This window comes from Lampetra planeri, chromosome 75 (genome assembly GCF_965212315.1).
Source record: "Lampetra planeri chromosome 75, kcLamPlan1.2.h2, whole genome shotgun sequence".
In the NCBI taxonomy this organism is placed as follows: domain Eukaryota; kingdom Metazoa; phylum Chordata; class Hyperoartia; order Petromyzontiformes; family Petromyzontidae; genus Lampetra; species Lampetra planeri.
The window spans coordinates 1,534,144-1,552,977 of NC_136180.1; the positions used below are offsets into that span (position 1 = coordinate 1,534,144).

General features: G+C 50.7%; 1 protein-coding gene across 2 annotated transcripts in view; it reads right to left on the reverse strand.

Moving 5' to 3' along the window:
- Nucleotides 1–10,512, reverse strand: part of LOC144737926 (uncharacterized) — a 52,995-nt gene extending 42,483 nt beyond the window's left edge. Inside the window, exon 1 of one of the 2 annotated variants that reach the window (XM_078620810.1) lies at nt 10,066–10,390. The gene's annotated coding sequence lies outside the window, so the exon portion shown is untranslated. Of the gene's footprint in view, nt 1–10,065 lie in introns of both variants that reach the window. The other variant, XM_078620808.1, reaches the window with a different exon arrangement.
- Between the last annotated feature and the right edge of the window lie 8,322 nt (nt 10,513–18,834).

Below are 18,834 nucleotides of genomic sequence, written 5' to 3' on the forward strand. Positions count from 1 at the left end.
GGTGGCCATTGTGTGCCATGTCATAGTCCACATTTGATAAATACATTTAAAAAATACTCAATTGTGAAAAACATAGCAATCATCGCCCCGATTGACAAATGATTACCCATTTGCAGCCCAGGTCCCGAGTCACCTCATGGCCACAGGGACAGCTGCCACTAGGACTGCCCTTTTTACATGTGTAATAAACGACTTCCACGACGACTCTTGAAATGGTGCTTCTTTATTAAACTGTAGTACTGCACAGCTCCGCTCCTTCTTTCTCCGGGTAATTTCCTTTTTATCAATGCTGTGGATGAGGAGTTCTCTCCGTCCCACTATCGAGGTTCGCCACTCTCTCCGATCACGCCGCTGCCTGGCGGCGTGTCGGGGAGAAGAGGCGAGCTCCGCTGGGGGATCTGCCACGTGGTTGGTGGCGAGTAGAGGATGAGCAGCGACGCAGTCTGGACCCAAGGCTTCCCACACCGACCACGAGTCCTCCCCTGCCTCTGCTTATCATCCTCCCAGCGGAGCTAAGCTCCGCCTCGTGAAAACTTCCCGATGGTTCCCGAACATCTTCTCCGACTCCGCCCATCACCTTTGGCCCAGATATTATCCCCGCTTAGGATTGGATGCCGATTATCCAATAGTGCCCGTACAATTACACCCTGACACCCACTAGATAGTGACCTCTCTTATCCATTATTATGTTGCTCTGGTACATGCCGACCTCAGTGCACCCAGCAGTATAAATTGGTTCACCACAGTTATCCGAACAATGGGCAGGTTCTGGTGGTTAAACTATAAGTCCTCCGACATCTTCCGAGACATGTGACCAAACTGAAATAGTAGGCAAAATACCCTCTAGAATGGATCTCTAGATCTCCCTCTTGTGGAAGCCCTTCCGCCAGCATTGGATTAAGCAATCAATTGCTGGGCTGCACCTCTACCTTTTACCATGTTCGGGTAAATTTGTGATATATTTAATAATTCAAATTATATGTGTACCTTTAATACAGTATTCCTTTCTCAACGTTTTATCCATCTCATATATTTTATTCCGATATGAATGTCTTGCACAAGCTACAATACACAGCAATTTATATACTGCACCACAGTGTATATAGATGTAATAGTGTTCCAGGAGACCTTGACACCGGGGTTGGAGGCACACGTATTTATTCCGTGTCGGTACAGTACAGCACTGACATACAACACTGGAGGGGGTATCGGCCCCCTCACCCGTCTAACTGGGGATACACTTCTAGCTACGCCTAGCCTACCCCTGGGTCCTCCACTAACGGGCTAGGGAAGGCTAGCTAGCCCGACACTGGTAAGTCGGGCTCACGGTACCCGGAGTCTCAGACCAGCTCTTACAAGAGCACCGGCTCTGGCTCTCGGGACCACGCCACTGGCTCGATCCTGTTCGGCCCTGATAAGGGCGGCGATCCAGGGGAGTCCAGGGCTCTATCTATGACGATCTTTGGTCTTCACTGGTTAGCTTCAACATCTCTCTCTGAGCCCTCCGGCTCATCCCCTTTTATACCAAAACCCCCCGCTCCGAGTCAGCCCCCCAGGCTGCCCGATGCGGACGTCGCTGGGAGCACCTTCCCGTGCACCGACATAGCCACGCCCACTGTGTTTCTTTCCCATCTGATCCCATTGTATAACAGCCCCTCCGTAACACCCCTACATATATACAAAGGTTTGCCAAACACACAGCATTTCTATACATAATGTGAGAGTGTCAGGCTACCTAAAATCGACTTGTCACTGTGCATATATGTGTAAAGACCGAAACACAACAGACGACTTACCTGACGATGAGTAATGCCATGCGTGCAAAGACGGGAGTAACTAAACAAAACAAGGCCCCTGATCAGTGCCCCTAATCTGGGAGAGGCCACGTGGGGTGGATGACGGAGAAAAGGAAAGTGCAGAGGGGGTTCCTGGAAATGAATTGGCTAGAGACAAAGAATTGAAGGGATTGGAGGAAAGATACAAATGCAAAGGGCGGGAAAACGACGGTTGACCGAGAGGAGAACGGTTGACAACCGTTGTAAGAGGAGGATGGGGATTGACTGAGGGAGATAGGTCGAGGAAACCTTCGAGAAAGGAGGCTTGAGGGGTATAAAAAGGGATACAACAAGGGGAAGAGACACTTGGAGAGAAGACGAAGCTCGTATCTGAAGAACCGAAGCTCGTGCTTGAAGACAGTATTCGTGCCAACCAATAAAGGCTCTTAATAAATTGGCAATAAATTGGCAATCGTGTGTCGGTCGTCACTTCGTTGTTAACTATATCCAGAGCGAAATTAGTTATATGTGTAGTGGCATCGCGGATCTCACTGTGTGGTGACTGCCCTAAAGAGGCACGGCATGCGATGTACTCACATCGCGGATATCACGTATGTAGCGACATCGTGAATGTCAATAAGGAATGCCAGCTTGAGCGAGGCACGACGTGTGATGCATTGTCATCGCGGACACCCCGTAGGTGGGTGTAGTACCAGCCCTAGAGGAGGCTCGGTGTGCGTCGGGATAGCGCTCAGTGGCACCACGCGTGGAGTGTCGTGCTGACTCCTACAGGAGGGAGTGTGGGAGTGTCAGCCATGGGATGAGGTTACCCCAGACCATGGCACTCTGGTTGACCCTGGAAGGCACGTGACGGATAAGATCTACACAGGGGCCCCAAGTGGGGGCTGGGGGTGGTCACGTGCCAGGGCGAGATCCTGCTAGATGTTTCGAGAAGGTGGTCGTGGCCAAGGGCAGGGCCAGCCACGGCCAGCGAGCATATAAACCGTGTCCCTGACAGGGACCGGGGTTCAGCGTTGCTGTTGTCATCTGGAGATCTACGATCTACGTTCTACGTCCAAGAAGAAGTCACCAACACTTGGACGAAGACCCAAGCCAGGGTCCTGTCCATTGTAGCTACTCCCAGTAACTAGTGTAGCTAGCCTGGTGGTCCACCACCAAAGGTTATCTGATAAAGGGGTAGTAACCCCTTTGTAGTAGGTTTTTACCCTTTCAACTGGTACAAAAACTGACACCTTTATACAAGGCATCATGTTTGCTGGTAAATGAGATGTCCCATAGTGTAAATGCTTACCCCGAGCTCTCAATACTCTGATAGTGCACTGTCTTTGAGTTGTACACCTTTTGGCGTCATCTGGTCCAACACCAATGGAGACTAGGCTCTAAGAAAAGCTGTCTCGGGTGTGGACCAATCAACTTCAAGGACAATGCATATCATTATCATCATCAGAGTTGTTTCTTTTTGTTTGCATTTTTACTGCTTGTGTTGTGGTTATTCCAAACATGATGCTTTGTATAAAGGTGTCAGTTTTTGTACCAGTTGAAAGGGTAAAAACCTGCTACTCTATTTTGCCACTGGTAAAGGAGATGTCTCATAGTATAACCCCTTTGTGTTAATGTATTGGTGTTAATACATGTGTTGCTTCCAAAGAGTACGTCTGCGACTAAGTAGAATCCACTACACATGTATTCATACCATGTACCTTGCATATTCTCAATACATTTCCCCCCTTAAACTTACTATTTTAGTTGTTTCTTGCCCCACCCCTACCAATACCCGCCATTTATCACTCAGTGACGATGTCACCACGGCGCCTGTGACAGGCCAGGTGCACTTTGAGGCCAAGTGAAATGCCGAAGGCCCTTTGCTGACAGGAGGTATCGGGACCAGCAGGTGCCATAGGTTGACTGACTGAGATGACTACTGGCAGGTGCACCATCCGTCCCCCCTACTGTCCCCACCTACCACTACAACTGCTGCCCATACCCACTCTACTCCCACCACTATCCACTCACGCTGCTTCTCACTCTAATTCAATTGGCTTTATGGTTGATTGTGCCTGAGCCTGCAGCTGGAATTTGCTGCATGATGTGACAATTGACATTTGGGTAGCAGGCTCTCCTGTAATATCACGGGCTCCTGAAAATACAATTTTATCAAAACGACTAAAATGTAAAGATTGTATTGAATATGTTGAATCAAACACATCTCTGTATATAACATTTGGTGTAAATTGACGATCATTTCCCAAAAGTTTTTCTTGAGATGAGGTCTCTTGAATCACCACTTGATTTGGTTGGATTATTGCATCTTGACAACGCAACATAAAGTTGTCCATGGGAAAAAAGAGGTTCGTTAAAATTAAGTCCACAATACTCATAAGTTTGTCCTTGTGACTTATTGACAATGGTATCAAATTCACATCATGTGGTGCCAGATCTATTCTGGGAATGAAGTCAATATCTCTACGATTGGATTCTGAAATGATTTCAGCCACAACAAAATTCCAGTTTCTTTCACGAATCACCAGACGTGTGCCAATGCATAATCAATTTTGGGGGATGAGATTTCGAATCAGCATTACAATGGTTCCTTTTTTCAAAATCAATTTGTGAGGTGGCATTCCAGATGGTGTTAGCGTGTGCAGAAATTCGACTTGATAATTATTGACGTCACTCGGATCCACATAGCCTAACCAGGGTTACACACAGCATACAGTGTCAAATGGTAGGCACAGATCACACAAACTACGTGTTTAATATTGAGGAAAGAGGGAAGGCCAAGCTGTGGAGTTCTGGTAAATGTGTAGGGTCTCTATTGCCTCACAAAACAGAAAACATAAATCCGATAAGAAACACATTATGTATTCTTACACAATTGTCTATTCATTAAAGGAGCATATTAGTGGACTACATTAGGGAAGAAAGAGCAGAAGAGAAGGGGAGGAATAGGGCCCAGAGGGCCGGGGGCAGCCCTGCTTTTCCTGTTGGCCAGGGAGTGAGCGCCACTCCTGTGCTTGTGAAGCTGCTCTCGATAGAGTTCAGCAGTGGAGAAGGTGTAGTGGTTCAGCAGTGTAGAAGGTGTAGTGGTACAGCATTAGAGAAGGTGTAGTGGTACAGCAGTGGAGAATGTGTAGTGGTACAGTAGTAGAGAAGGTGTAGTGATACAGCAGTGGAGAAGGTGTAGTGGTACAGCAGTGGAGAAGGTGTAGTGGTACAGCAGTGGAGAAGGTGTAGTGGTACAGCATTAGAGAAGGTGTAGTGGTACAGCAGTGGAGAAGGTGTAGTGATACAGCAGTGGAGAAGGTGTAGTGGTACAGCAGTAGAGAAGGTGTAGTGGTACAGCAGTAGAGAAGGTGTAGTGGTACAGCAGTAGAGAAGGTATAGTGGTACAGCAGTGGAGAAGGTGGAGTGGTATAGTATTAGAGAAGGTGTAGTGATACAATAGTAGAGAAGGTGTAATGGTACAGCAGTGGAGAAGGTGTGGTGGTACAGCAGTGGAGTGGGGATAGTGGTACAGCAGTGGAGAAGGTGGAGTGATACAGCAGTGGAGAAAGTGTAGTGCGTTCATCATGGCGGCGCACACAGTTGCAGCAGCTCAGTGTCTACCCGGTCGGGGCCTTGTATGGTTGTTTATGTTCGCGTTATGTCTTGTTTTGTGTTCATTTTGCCGGGCAAGTAACACCTTTAGCCGGCACGATCTCCTTAAGATCAGACTATGTTACGATCGGAGTGTTACAAGCGAGTTTCTCCGTCTTCACAAGATTCCAGTGGAGTTAGCGAGGAGGCCCGGCTCTCCGTGGATTATCATCCCGGCGGGGAGGAGGCGAAGGCGGCGTAGAGAGAGAAGACAGAGGCGAGGCTGCAGGGCCGGTGCGCTAGCCAGGCTACGGAGGCAGCCACTCAAACCACCGCTACCCAGCCTATTTCTCACGAACGCCAGATCCATCGCGAACAAAATGGATGAATTGAGGCTACAGACTACAGCGAACAACGTAGTGAAGGACAGCTGCATTCTGCTTTTCACAGAAACCTGGCTTCATTCATCCATCCCGGACTCTGCTATTGAGCTCGCAGGCTACACAGCACAGCGCCAGGACAGAACAGTAGACTCCGGTAAGAGCAGAGGAGGGGGGCTCTGTGTGTACGTGAATAAGAGCTGGTGTACTAACACTGTGACTGTAGACAGCCACTGCTCCCCAGATCTGGAGTATGTGACTGTTAAATGCAGGCCGATTTACCTCCCAAGAGAGTTTACTGTGGTCATGATAACTGCTGTTTACATCCCACCGGATGCTAATGCTAACTCAGCTATTGGACTTTTACATGGCAGCATTAGCATTCAGCAGAGCAAGTATCCTGACGCTGTGCTGATTATAGCAGGGGATTTCAACCATGCAGACTTAAAAGCAGCACTCCCTAAATTCCACCAGCATGTTAAGTGTGCTACTAGGGGAACTAAGATTCTGGACAAGGTCTACACCAACATCAAACTAGGCTACAGGGCTAGACCACTACCACACCTGGGCCAGTCTGACCATTTGTCCATGCTTTTGATCCCTGCATACGCCCCCATCAAGAAAACGGCTCCTACCATCACAAAAACTGTCGCCATCTGGCCTGAGGGTGCCACCCAGCAGCTGCAGGACTGCTTTGATAGGACCAACTGGGGGGTCTTCGAACATCAGGACCTGGAGGTGTTCACATATAGTGTATTGTGCTACATTAAAAACTGCATAGACACTGTCACTGTGGACAAACGCGTTCGGGTCTACCCCAACCAGAAGCCCTGGATGACCCGGGAGGTCCAGCAACTGCTGAAGGAGAGGAACATCGCCTTCAACTCCGGAGACAAAGCTCTCTACAGCACAGCCCGAGCTAACCTGAAGAGAGGCATCCGCGAGGCCAAAGCAGACTACAGGAGGAGGATTGAGGAATGCCTGGACAGTAACGACAGCAGGCAGGTGTGGCAGGGAGTCCAGCACCTCACCAACTACAGGGCCAACCTCGGAGCTGCTGATGGTGACACCGCTCTGGCAGAGGAGTTGAACCTCTTCTTTGCCCGCTTTGAGGTGACACCACAAGGGACAGCATCACCAAACCTCACGGCCCACAGCAGCTTAAACCTCACAGTAGAGGAGCATGAGGTGAGGCGCACGCTGCGGGCCGTCAACCCGAGGAAGGCTGCGGGACCTGATGGCGTCCCGGGACGTGTGCTGAGGAACTGTGCTGACGAGCTGGCTGGAGTCTTTACAAGGATTTTCAACCTGTCTCTGGAACAGTCCACTGTACCACCCTGCCTAAAGTCCTCCACCATAGTCCCCCTGCCCAAAAAAACCCACATTTCCAGCTACAACGACTACCGGCCAGTAGCACTCACGCCAGTGGTGATGAAGTGCTTTGAAAAACTGGTCCGGAGTCACATCATAGGAAGCTTGCCCCGAAACCTTGACCCCCACCAGTTTGCCTACAGAGCGAACCGATCCACGGAGGACGCCGTGGCCACAGCACTACATGCTGCACTGTCACACCTGGAGCAGCAGGGGAGCTATGTGCGGATGCTCTTCGTGGATTACAGTTCTGCGTTCAACACCATCCTCCCACACAAACTGGTGGAAAAACTGGGCGACCTGGGGATTCCACATTCCACCTGCATGTGGATACATAGTTTCCTCTCGGGCCGCAGACAGAGGGTCAGAGTGGGCCGTCATACATCCACAGCCCTGAGCCTCAGTACCGGCTCCCCCCAGGGCTGTGTACTGAGCCCCCTGCTCTACTCCCTCTACACACATGACTGTGCCGCCGTCCACCATAGCAACACCATTGTGAAGTTTGCTGATGACACCACAGTGGTGGGGCTCATCTCTGGGGGGGATGAGTCTGCCTACAGGGACGAGGTGGAGCGGCTGACAGCATACTGCAGGGGCAACAACCTGCTCCTTAACACCGCAAAGACCAAGGAGCTCATAATAGACTACAGGAGAAAGAAAACGGACACTCCACCACTAATCATCAGCGGGGACTGTGTGGAGAGGGTGGCAGACTTCTGCTTCCTGGGAGTCCACATTGGGGAGGGCCTGACCTGGAGCGCCAACAGCACTGAGCTTCTGAAAAAGGCTCAGCAGAGACTTTACTTCCTGAGAATCCTCAGGAATAATAACATCACACAGAAACTGCTGGTGTCCTTCTACCGAGCCTCCATCGAGAGCATTCTTACATACTGCATCTGTGTATGGTACACCAGCTGCACAGTGGCTCAGAGGAAAGCGCTCCAGAGGGTCATCAACACAGCCCAAAAGATCGCCGGCTGCCATCTCCCCACACTGGAAGAACTACACAGTTCACGTTGCATCAAAAAAGCACAGATCATTCTAAAGGACTCTTCACACCCTGGACACTCACTGTTTGAGCTGTTGCCATCAGGCAGACGATTCAGATCAGTCAAAACAAGGACAAACATATTCAAACAGAGCTTTTATCATACAGCGATCACCACACTCAATAATGCTAATTAATTATTAAGTAATAGTGTTTACAATTGAATGTGATTAGAGATGTGCAATGACAAAATGTAACCTTATGTGGGTATGTGGGTATACTTGGGCTGTTTTTATATATAGTATAAATTGATTATCTTTCATTTAATTAAATTTTTATTTTCTTGTTTTATTTAATTTAAATTTATGAATGATGCCCTGACTGGTGAGCATTTTAAATTTCGTTGTACTGGTGACAATGACAATAAACGATCTATCTATCTAGAGAAGGTGTAGTGGTACAGCAGTAGAGAAGGTATAGTGTTACAGCAGTAAAGAAGGTGTAGTGGTACAGCAGTAGAGAAGGTGCAGTGGTACAGCAGTGGAGAAGGTGTAGTGGTACAGCAGTGGAGAAGGTGTAGTGGTACAGCAGTAGAGAAGGTGTAGTGGTACAGCAGTAGAGAAGGTGTAGTGGTAAAGCAGTAGAGAAGGTGTAGTGGTACAGCAGTAGAGAAGGTGTAGTGGTACAGCAGTAGAGAAGGTGTAGTGGTTTATCAGTGGAGTGGGTATAGTGGTACAGCAGTATAGAAGGTATTGCAGTAAACCAGTGGAAATTCTCAAAACCAATTAAATGTTTTCCAGGTGTTGAATGATATAGAGCCGACAGGTACGGCAAGTCCTATTAAGGAAACTTAAAGTGAGAGATGTGGAAGAAATATTGGAGGAAAATTACAATGTATTTGTGCCTACCGAACTGTGCTCCAACCGTGCTCTGATTTTTTTGTTGTTGTAAACAAGAGGTTATTAAAATCTGCCTTTGTGTATGAGGTTGAACAGTGTATTAAATCCATCCAATACATTGGAGATATCTAAGAATCTAGACAATACATTTTCCTTCTGTCATTGTGTTCACATAATTAATCATACATCAAATATTAAATAAATACGGATACCTGCTAGAAATACACTGGCTCCACGGTCTGCTGTGACCCTCATTCATGGCGTGCACTCGTATCGATATCTATATTATTTCACTTTTTAAAACAGTTAAGGTACGAGGCAAACCATGTCACTTTCAAGAATTCAACAGTAAAACATATATTCAATCAATCAATATATCACTATCAAATAATTTTTATTCCCCATTGGCTTCCTTATGAATTGACTTAATTTGTACACTGTAAGTTTGTGTTGAAGTCGAAGCAATCAAACACACGACGAACGGACGTGTTATCCATGTACATCCTGAAAATCGAATATCTCGAGTAGTTTTTATTCAACCAATAGAATATGAAATCAAAACGTTTAAATATTGAATTAATTTCTGATCACAGACTCCAACTTTAGATCAACAGGACAACTTAACCACAACAGTAAAATTAGGAATTTAACCCTCACAACCACCACGCATAACATCACTTCAACAAATGAAAGGAGACTATTAGCTGCTGACACTTGAGAACCTCGTTTAATAACAAAGTCCGTATGAGTCACTTGGTCTCTCTGCAAGCCTATGCGTCTCTGAGTCATTATGTGTCTCTGTGTTTGTTTGTGTGCTTCTGTGCGAGTCCCTTGGTCTTTGTAAGAGTTTGTGGGTCATTATGTGAGTCAGTGAGTCTTTGTGAGTTTCTGGATCTCTGTGAGTTACTGATGTTCAGGCTGAGACCATAGTCACTAAACTTGAGGTTCCAGTTTAGTCACAGGCAGTTGAACATTGGATTATATACCATAACCTCAGCAACACATTAACCCTTTAATTAACAAACTAATTAGAGAATGTGATAGGTCGTCCTCACCATGAGCAGGAGTTTTACTCCCATCATGAGCCCTGCTGGGTTCCTTCGCGAGGTCATGATGCTCCCCTCTCCTCGCCACAGACTTCCAGACTCCCACATCCAATGTTCAGCACTCGTCCCGCTCAAAACCCAAGTCCCGAACTCATGACCTCCATTCACTGCCCCCCTATGTCCCTTGGCTTTGCATAAACAGTTGTTAAGAGCGAACTTAGATGTGATTTTTGTCCTTGCAGATATGAGTGTCTATGGAGCATCAGAATCGCCTCGCGCTGCTGACGATGAACGTTGAATGTGGCGTTTAGGTTCAGCTTCCGTGAGTGTTTGACGTGATAGCGTTTATGAGAGGGAGGGGGTAATTTCAAAGACCTTTGCACATGCAGTAAAGAAGATATGTTTCAAACCAACAGTTACAACTTAGAAACGAGTAGAGTTTATGGAGGCAGTTTCCACCACCTACAAAGAAGAAACGACCCGTTGGCCACAACAACATCATCACTGTAAACGTCTCTATGCCTATAAGCCCAAAAAACTCCATCTAAAATCAACAAATATTCCCTCACTGAAATGTTGTTACTTAATAAAAAGTCCATGGAAATCAGAAAAATACTCAATCACAAGGAGCTCAGCCTATTATACTTGAGACGTAGAAAAATGCTGGTGACCTACACCCCCGCATCCTGGTGTAATGCGGGCGTAAACGACCTCCCGGAAGTGACGTCATGGGGGGAGGAGTTACGTCACGTGGGGGAGAGGGTAGAGGTCTATAAGGGGGGTAGCCGGAAGCAGTGGGGAGAGATCGGAGACTGGGAAAGTGTGAGGCCACGCAGGGCGAAGGGTGAGAGAGAGAGAGTGGCGAGATCGCCACACACCCGGGCCACGAGGATCGGCACCGTCGGCCAACGGTGACTGACCCCCGGGCAGCAGGAGCAGCGAGGAGGCTGCAGAGAGCAGCGGGTCTGCAAGGGAGGAGTTGGGCAGCAGGGGTCTGCGCGACGAGACAACAGCGGGTCTGCTAGGAGGGAGTTAGGCTACGTGAGCGACAGCAGCCTGGGTCTGCAGAGCAGAGAGTATATAGGGGAGTGCCGTGAGGGAAAAGAGATCGAACACAAATAAAGGACACAGGACAGAGAGAAGCGTCCGAGTCTTTTATTACACTGGTGTCAAAAGTGTAACGGCATGGCTAAACAACTGAGAAAAAAGAATATTCCGTCTCCGGCATCGGCTTCATCTTCTGACGACGATGACCTTCCTCCTGCGGTGGACCCGACTCCGGCAGAGGAGGAGATCCGTGCTGGGACGAGTGCGGGTCCGGGGGTCCAAGATGTCGCCGCGTCGGCGGACCAGTCTGCACCAAAGGACGCGGATTTAAGATGGAGTCAGATGGCGGAGCAACTTGAAACTCTCAAGAACGTACTTGCACAGTTGTGTGAGCTCGTTACGCCGAGGGCGGCGTCGGAAGGAGATGTTGGTGGTCCGCAGGAGCCCGGGTTGTCTTCGATGTCGACGCCATCAGCCACGCGGCACGAAGACGCCATCTTGGGCGTGGTGCACGACGAAAGGCGGGAAGCCGCCATTTTGGGCCCTCCGCGACGGAAGGCCGCCATCTTGTCGACACCACGCTGCGACGCCATGTTGAACATGCCACCGGATGAGTCAGCGGCTGGAGGGAGCGCGCCAAGGAGTCGCAGTCGTCACCTAACGACTGTCAAGGAATTCTCCATCGGGGGCGATTGGAGTGCGTTCGCCTGCAGATTTTTGGCAGCGGTACGCTCGGCGAGGTGGACTGACGCCGAGGCATTAGAAGTTCTTCCGACTCTCCTTCATGACGAGTCCGTTCGATTCTTTCGCTCTATAAAAGCCGCGAAGAAGAAAACATTGCGTGGTGTGTTCGACGAAATGGCAGACGCTTACGAGCCGCTGGATGATGCTCATCGCCGGTTTGTGCAACGACAACGCGCACCCGAGGAGTCTCCGGTGGCGTATAGGGGCGCGGTACTGGAGCTGGCAATGGCCGCATACCCGGAGATGGAGCCTGACCTGTTGGAACCTCTCATCCTGGGGAAGATGCTGGAGTTGGCCCCGGATCTCGGCATTCCCATGCCGGTGTGCGGTCACGAGAAGCTCACATCCCGGGCTGCGGCTAAGTGTCTGGACGCCCAGTTCAACCTGCGCCGGTGGAAGCAAGTTACGGCGTGGACGGGGGGGCCCATCGTCGAAGGGGGAGCCATGGGTTGGGACCCCAAGAAGGCAGTTTATGTGCCGGACGACAGGAGCCCGCAGGAGCTATCGGCTGCCGCTGCTCCGTGGCCGGGGCCGCGGGCTGCGCCACCGACACGGCCGCGTCAAGGCGGGGCGCCCGCAGCAAGGCGCAACAACATCGACTGTTTCCGCTGCGGGCGTAAGGGCCATTATGCCAGGGACTGCTGGGCCCGCGTCCCGGGTCCGCCCCAGGAGGAGGCCTCGACAGCGGCCGCTCCAAGAAAGGATTCGCCAGCACAGGCAAGTCGGTGCGCACCAGACACCCGGCAAGGCTTGACACCTCACTCATCACCGTTGTCATGCGATCCGGGTGTTGTTAATAACGGGAGGCCATTGACTGCGCCTTGTCGTTCGGTAACGCAGTGGCATAAGTTGGCTCGGCGGGTCGTCGCGGCCGCTACCGGTTCGTCCACTGTACCTGGGTCGATACAAGGGGTGGACGTACGGATTTTGGTAGATTCCGGAGCGTCCGCGACCATTTTTTCGGATGTAATATTCCATCTCTTGAACATCCCACCAGAGGCCGTGAGTCCGGCTTACGCTTCCTGCATCGCCGCGAACGGGGGTAGCATGGGCATTGTGGGCTAGGTTTACGCTACAATCGCTATCGGGGGAGTGTCGGCCTCGGGAATTGTGTTAATTTCGAGGTCTCTTGCGGTTCCTTGTCTATTAGGGACCGATTTTCTGGCCAAAATGCCCATTCTAATTAGAATTAAAGAGAACTGCATTCAATTACCGGAAGGCCGTAAAATTGCGTTTTTGCCGTCGCCCTGGGGGCGACCTGCTCCTGTCGCACAGGTGCAGGCGTTGTCCGAAGTGTCTGTTGATATTCCACCTGGCTCACAGATTCTCATTCCTTTGCGTTATCGGAAGCCTGTACCTGGTCGTCAAGGAGCGGTTGGGGTTTTGTTGTCGCCGTCCGCCACCATCACGGGTGGATCGGCGCTGGTTGGGGCACAAACTATTGTTCGGCCAGACCAGCAGCCGTTTTTGCAGGTGCTTAACGCGAGTGCCGAAAGCGTGTGTGTGCCGGCGGGTACCGTTGTGGCACATGCCACTACTGTGTTTACAGCTCATGATGATCTGTCCGTCCGGGGGTTTGTTGGAGGTGTTTCGGGCCCCGGAGCTGCAGATGACCGCTGGATTGCTGAATTGTGTGGGGAGAATTCAGCTCTTTCCGGGGAACAACGTTGTGCGATTCGTAAATTATTATCGAGCTATTCTGATGTGTTTAGCTCCGACGATTTGGACTTAGGACGCACCTCGTTGCTTTACCATCATATTGACACAGGGGACGCTGCCCCTATTCAGTTGAACTCGCATCGGATGAGTCCGGCTGAGCGAGAGCATGTTCGAGGGGCAGTGGATGACATGTTGGCTGCGGACATAATATCTCCGTTTAACAGCCCATGGGGCGCACCTGTTGTTTTGGTCAAGAAGAAAGATGGCAAATTGCGATTTTGTGTAGACTTTCGTAAATTAAATAAAGTGTCGGTGGCAGATGCGTATCCCCTGCCGCGTATAGACGACTCTCTCGATGCCTTGTCGGGGGCGAAGTTCTTTTCAACGCTAGATCTCTCTTCGGGCTTCTGGCAACTTCCCCTTGACGAGTCCTCGCGAGAAAAGACTGCTTTCCGTACGCCGCAGGGGTTATTCCAATTTAACTGTCTTCCGATGGGGCTGAATGCGGCCCCTGCCACTTGTCAGAGGTTGATGGAGTTGGTATTAACGGGGTTGCAGTGGGAGACATGTCTTATATATTTGGACGATATTATCGTCTTCAGCCGCACATTTGACGAGCATTTATCGCGGTTGGAGGCTGTGTTCATCAGGATGCGTTCTGCTAATTTGAAATTTAAGCCTAAGAAATGTCACCTACTGCAACACTCCATGCGTTATTTGGGGCACATCGTCAGTGCGGACGGGGTGGCCACAGATCCGGACAAAACTGCGTGCGTCCGTGACTGGCCAACCCCTGCCACGGTGGGGGATGTGCGTCGGTTTTTGGGGTTCGCCTCATATAATCGGAGGTTTGTTCCAAATTTTGCTACGATCGTGAGGCCTTTGCATCTCCTGACGGGTAAAGGACACAAATTTGCTTGGGGACCGCCAGAGGAGGCGGCGTTTCGAGGCCTACGCGATCTATTGGCTACGGCACCGACGTTGGATTATCTGGATTTTGCACATCCCTTCATTCTGGATACAGACGCGAGTGACACGGGCATGGGGGCAGTGTTATCTCAGTCCAAAGGTGGTGTGGAACGCGTGGTGGCGTATGGTAGCCGGGTTTTGTCTCCCGCTGAAACCCGCTACTGCGTCACTCGCAGGGAACTTTTGGCTATTGTTTTTTTTCTCCGCCAATTTCGACCATATCTGTACGGTCATTCGTTTATTGTTCGCACGGATCATGCGGCCTTGCAGTGTGCTCTTAATATGGACCAACCATCCGGCCAGCTGGCGCGGTGGTTGGACACGCTGCAAGAATTTTCCTTCCAAATTCACCATCGGAAGGGAGTGCGTCACGCTAATGCGGATGCACTTTCCAGGCTGCCGCAGCGATCCCCTTGCGCGTGTGCGTCGGGGACGCATAGGTGTGGCCCGATTCAGCACCCCCCTCAGCCTGTCGCGCTGGCAGTCGAAGTGCCTGAAGCTCCGCTTGAGGCGGGGCCGGCTGATGCGGGGCCGGCTGATGGGGGACCGGCTGATGGCATTCTACATCTCCCGAGGTCTGTGTGGATTCGGGAACAAATGTTGGATGATTCTTTGGTAACGTTACGTAAGCGGCCTGTGAAGGGGAGTGGGAGACTCTGTGCGGGAGGCGTGCCGGAAACCGCTCTCCATGATGGCTTGCTGATGTGGAGGGAAGGGATGCAGGAACGCTGGCGTCTTGTTGTACCGGCATCATTGCGGTACGAATTGATTAGGACTCTGCATTGTGACACGCTTTTACATCTGGGGGTGCAGAAGACGCTATTGACGCTGCAGCGAGACTACTATTGGCACGGCATGACGACGGATGTCGTCGGGCACGTTCGCGCGTGTCCCGATTGTGCCCACCGTAAGCCACCTAAACATCCATATGTGCCGCCGATACAATCTATTCAGGTGTCTCGAGTTAATGAGTTGGTGGCGTTAGATATTTTGGGACCCTTTCCGCCATCCACTAGGGGAAATGAATATTTGCTGGTAGGGGTGGAGTACCTCTCCCGCTGGCCGATGGCCTGGCCCTTGCCTGACCAGTCAGCGGCGTCTATCACAGACGCCTTTCTATTTGGGTATGTTATGGACAAAGGGGCGCCGGAGAGGCTCCTTACAGACCAAGGCCGGAATTTTTCCTCTAAATTGTTGGGGGAGGTGTGTGCGGCTCTGGGTACAAAAAAAATACGGACATCTCCCTACCACCCACGAACGGATGGTATGGTTGAACGGCTTAATCGGACCCTGTCCGCCATGTTGTGCCATACGGTTAGTGAAAAACAATCGGATTGGGATTTGCATATCCCTGGGGTGCTTTCAGCGTACCGGATAACGCCGCATGCGGCTACAGGATATTCGCCGTTTTTTCTAATGTACGGTCGTGAAAACGTACCGCCGATTAATGAACAGTTGGGAACCGGAGCGAGGGGACCTGTCAAGCCTCTTCCTGATTATATTCAGGACACCGTTCGCAGAGTTACTGAGGCGCGGGTAGGGGCTCGCATGGCTACGGCCAAAGCCCAGGCTTGGAACGAGCGGTGTGCGCGACGTTCGAAAAGGGAATGCCCCTGGAAAACGGGGGACCTGGCCTGGCTCCATTGTCCACAGGTGCGGCCAGGTACCTCTCCTAAGTAACATAAGCCATGGCAAGGGCCGGTTCGCCTCATCGAGGTTCCCAACCCGCAGTCGGCGCGTGTTCGGTTTGGTTCTCGGCGTTGGTTCGTCCATACATCTCGGTTGAAACCATACGTGGCCCCTCGCCCGGATGCGTCATCTCCTGAGGTTGCCTTGCCGGGGTCTGTTGCTGCCGACTCGCCCTTGCCTGTGCCTGCTGACTTTGCTAGAGCGCCTGTCGTGCCTTTCACAGACGAGCCGGCCGTGACGCGGCAGGGGAAAGAAGACTCAGCTCGGGGTGCGCCTACCACGGCTGCGGAACCCTTGAGGCCCGCAGCCCTTCCAACCCCGCCGCGGACACGATTGCGGGACGCCTCTGATGCTGCGCCTTCGAGAATAGGGGACCGGGACGTTGCCAGGCTTCCAATAGCGACAGACGAACTTCAGCCTGTCGCTCTTAAAACCCTGCCACGTTCCCGCTCGGCGGGAGGGCCACCGACCATCCGGGATGGCCCGGCGACCCGCACCCGCTCGAAATCCCTCACATTTCGTTAATTATTGTGTTGTGTTCTTGTTCTTTCGGTATATTATGGTGTGTTCTGTGTCCTTTTTCGTATTCGGTCGTGTTCGCTCGCATTGCTTATTGGAGTTGTGTTCAGCCGAGGTCGGCTGGATTTTCTCTACGTGGGAGGGTGGTGTAATGCGGGCGTAAACGACCTCCCGGAAGTGACGTCATGGGGGGAGGAGTTACGTCACGTGGGGGAGAGGGTAGAGGTCTATAAGGGGGGTAACCGGAAGCAGTGGGGAGAGATCGGAGACTGGGAAAGTGTGAGGCCACGCAGGGCGAAGGGTGAGAGAGAGAGAGTGGCGAGATCGCCACATACCCGGGCCACGAGGATCGGCACCGTCGGCCAACGGTGACCGACCCCCGGGCAGCAGGAGCAGCGAGGAGGCTGCAGAGAGCAGCGGGTCTGCAAGGGAGGAGTTGGGCAGCAGGGGTCTGCGCGACGAGACAGCAGCGGGTCTGCTAGGAGGGAGTCGGGCTACGTGAGCGACAGCAGCCTAGGGCTGCAGAGTGAAGAGTATATAGGGGAGTGCCGTGAGGGAAAAGAGATCGAACCCAAATAAAGGACACAGGACAGAGAGAAGCGTCCGAGTCTTTTATTACACTAGCAACCCCAGTAGCAAACTTTGACTTCTATGGACAAGCACGTGTTTGTGCCTCAAGGAGGCCGATTGGCATCCACAAATCACGAGTTACGAGTGGCTGCACCTCGTCCATTGTTTCCGACGAGCAACCACCGCATAAAGACAACTCACAGAACTCCCTTCTGAAAGGTCAAAAAACCACCCACAACACAGGATAGTGAGACCGTAGGCGATCTGTGGATCACTAAAGGTGGATGAACCTCAAAGGCAAATTGCGCCCACAAGTAACAACTCACAGAACTCTCTACAAAATGTCACATGGATTGGCAATGTATAGAGAGCCCGCTTAGGCTCTGCGGTGGCTGTAATGAGCCTGCGTGTGGACCCTACCCCAGAACTCTGGAGTCATAAACGCAATGCTTAAACAAAGTACACAAGTGTGTAAATGGTTAACAGAGATGTTGGTTTACAATCCTGTTGACGATTGTGTTAAGGGAATCCACGACACGACAGTGAGACTCTATGTAATGTGTTGATGACTGATGCGGATGAACTCTGCCTCTCCAGCAGTGGAGTCACCGTTCGGTGGCAGTACAGCCACTGAAACGATGAAAGAAAATAAGAGGAAAGGAGATCCAAAGGGATTATAGTGGCAGGGATGAAGGTAAATGGCATCAAGTAGGCAGAGAGCCCATACTGGCACTGACAGTTAATATATTTACAGATGACTTAGGGAGCACAATGACATCTGCCTTGAGTGGGTGGTTGAGTGAGTGTGACCTGCAGGGTAGACGAAGTCCTCAACATAGATAGGGATCACATCCTTCACAGATGGGATCAGATCGCGCAGTGCCAGGCTAGGTGCACGTGGATGAGGCTATTGGGTAATTGGAGGCATCTTCTTGGTTCTTTCGGTAAAGTCACGTAGAAGGGAAGTAATAAAATAATAAAAATAAAACATAATAAAATAATTCTCACGACGTTTCGGCCACAACGCAAGCAGCCGTCCTCAGGTGAAGAACAGGTCTGTCGAGAAGACAGAGTCTGAATGACAACCCTAGGCTTGGAGCGTCTTTTTAAGCTGGGTCGGAGGGGGGGAAGAGCGCCTTGACAAAATAATTTGCATATCAAGAGGAATTTAGCATATATATAAGCTGGGTTGGAGGTGGAAGAAGAGTGCCTTGACAAAATAATTTGCATATCAAGAGGAATTTAGCATATTTATGGGAATGCGTAGGAGGTGGGCTGGGGGGTTTCAGAGTCATATTTTGCCCATGCAATATGCAGGATTAGTAGCATCAAAGGGAGGGGGTAGCATTAACAAAGGGAGGGAATGTTAATAGTATGTACAAGCAGGAGAACCACAGTGGAGCAAATAATGCATTCCCTGTGGAGAACACAAGATACACACTCAATGCCAGTGAGTGGACTGCGGTCTAAAAGTCACCGTTAATGTGAACAACAATCAGTTAAGATCCGAAATGGTTTATTACGTCCTTCCAATGATTGCTGAGCCAGAATCCATCTTCTCGGTTGAAATTGTCTCTGTGT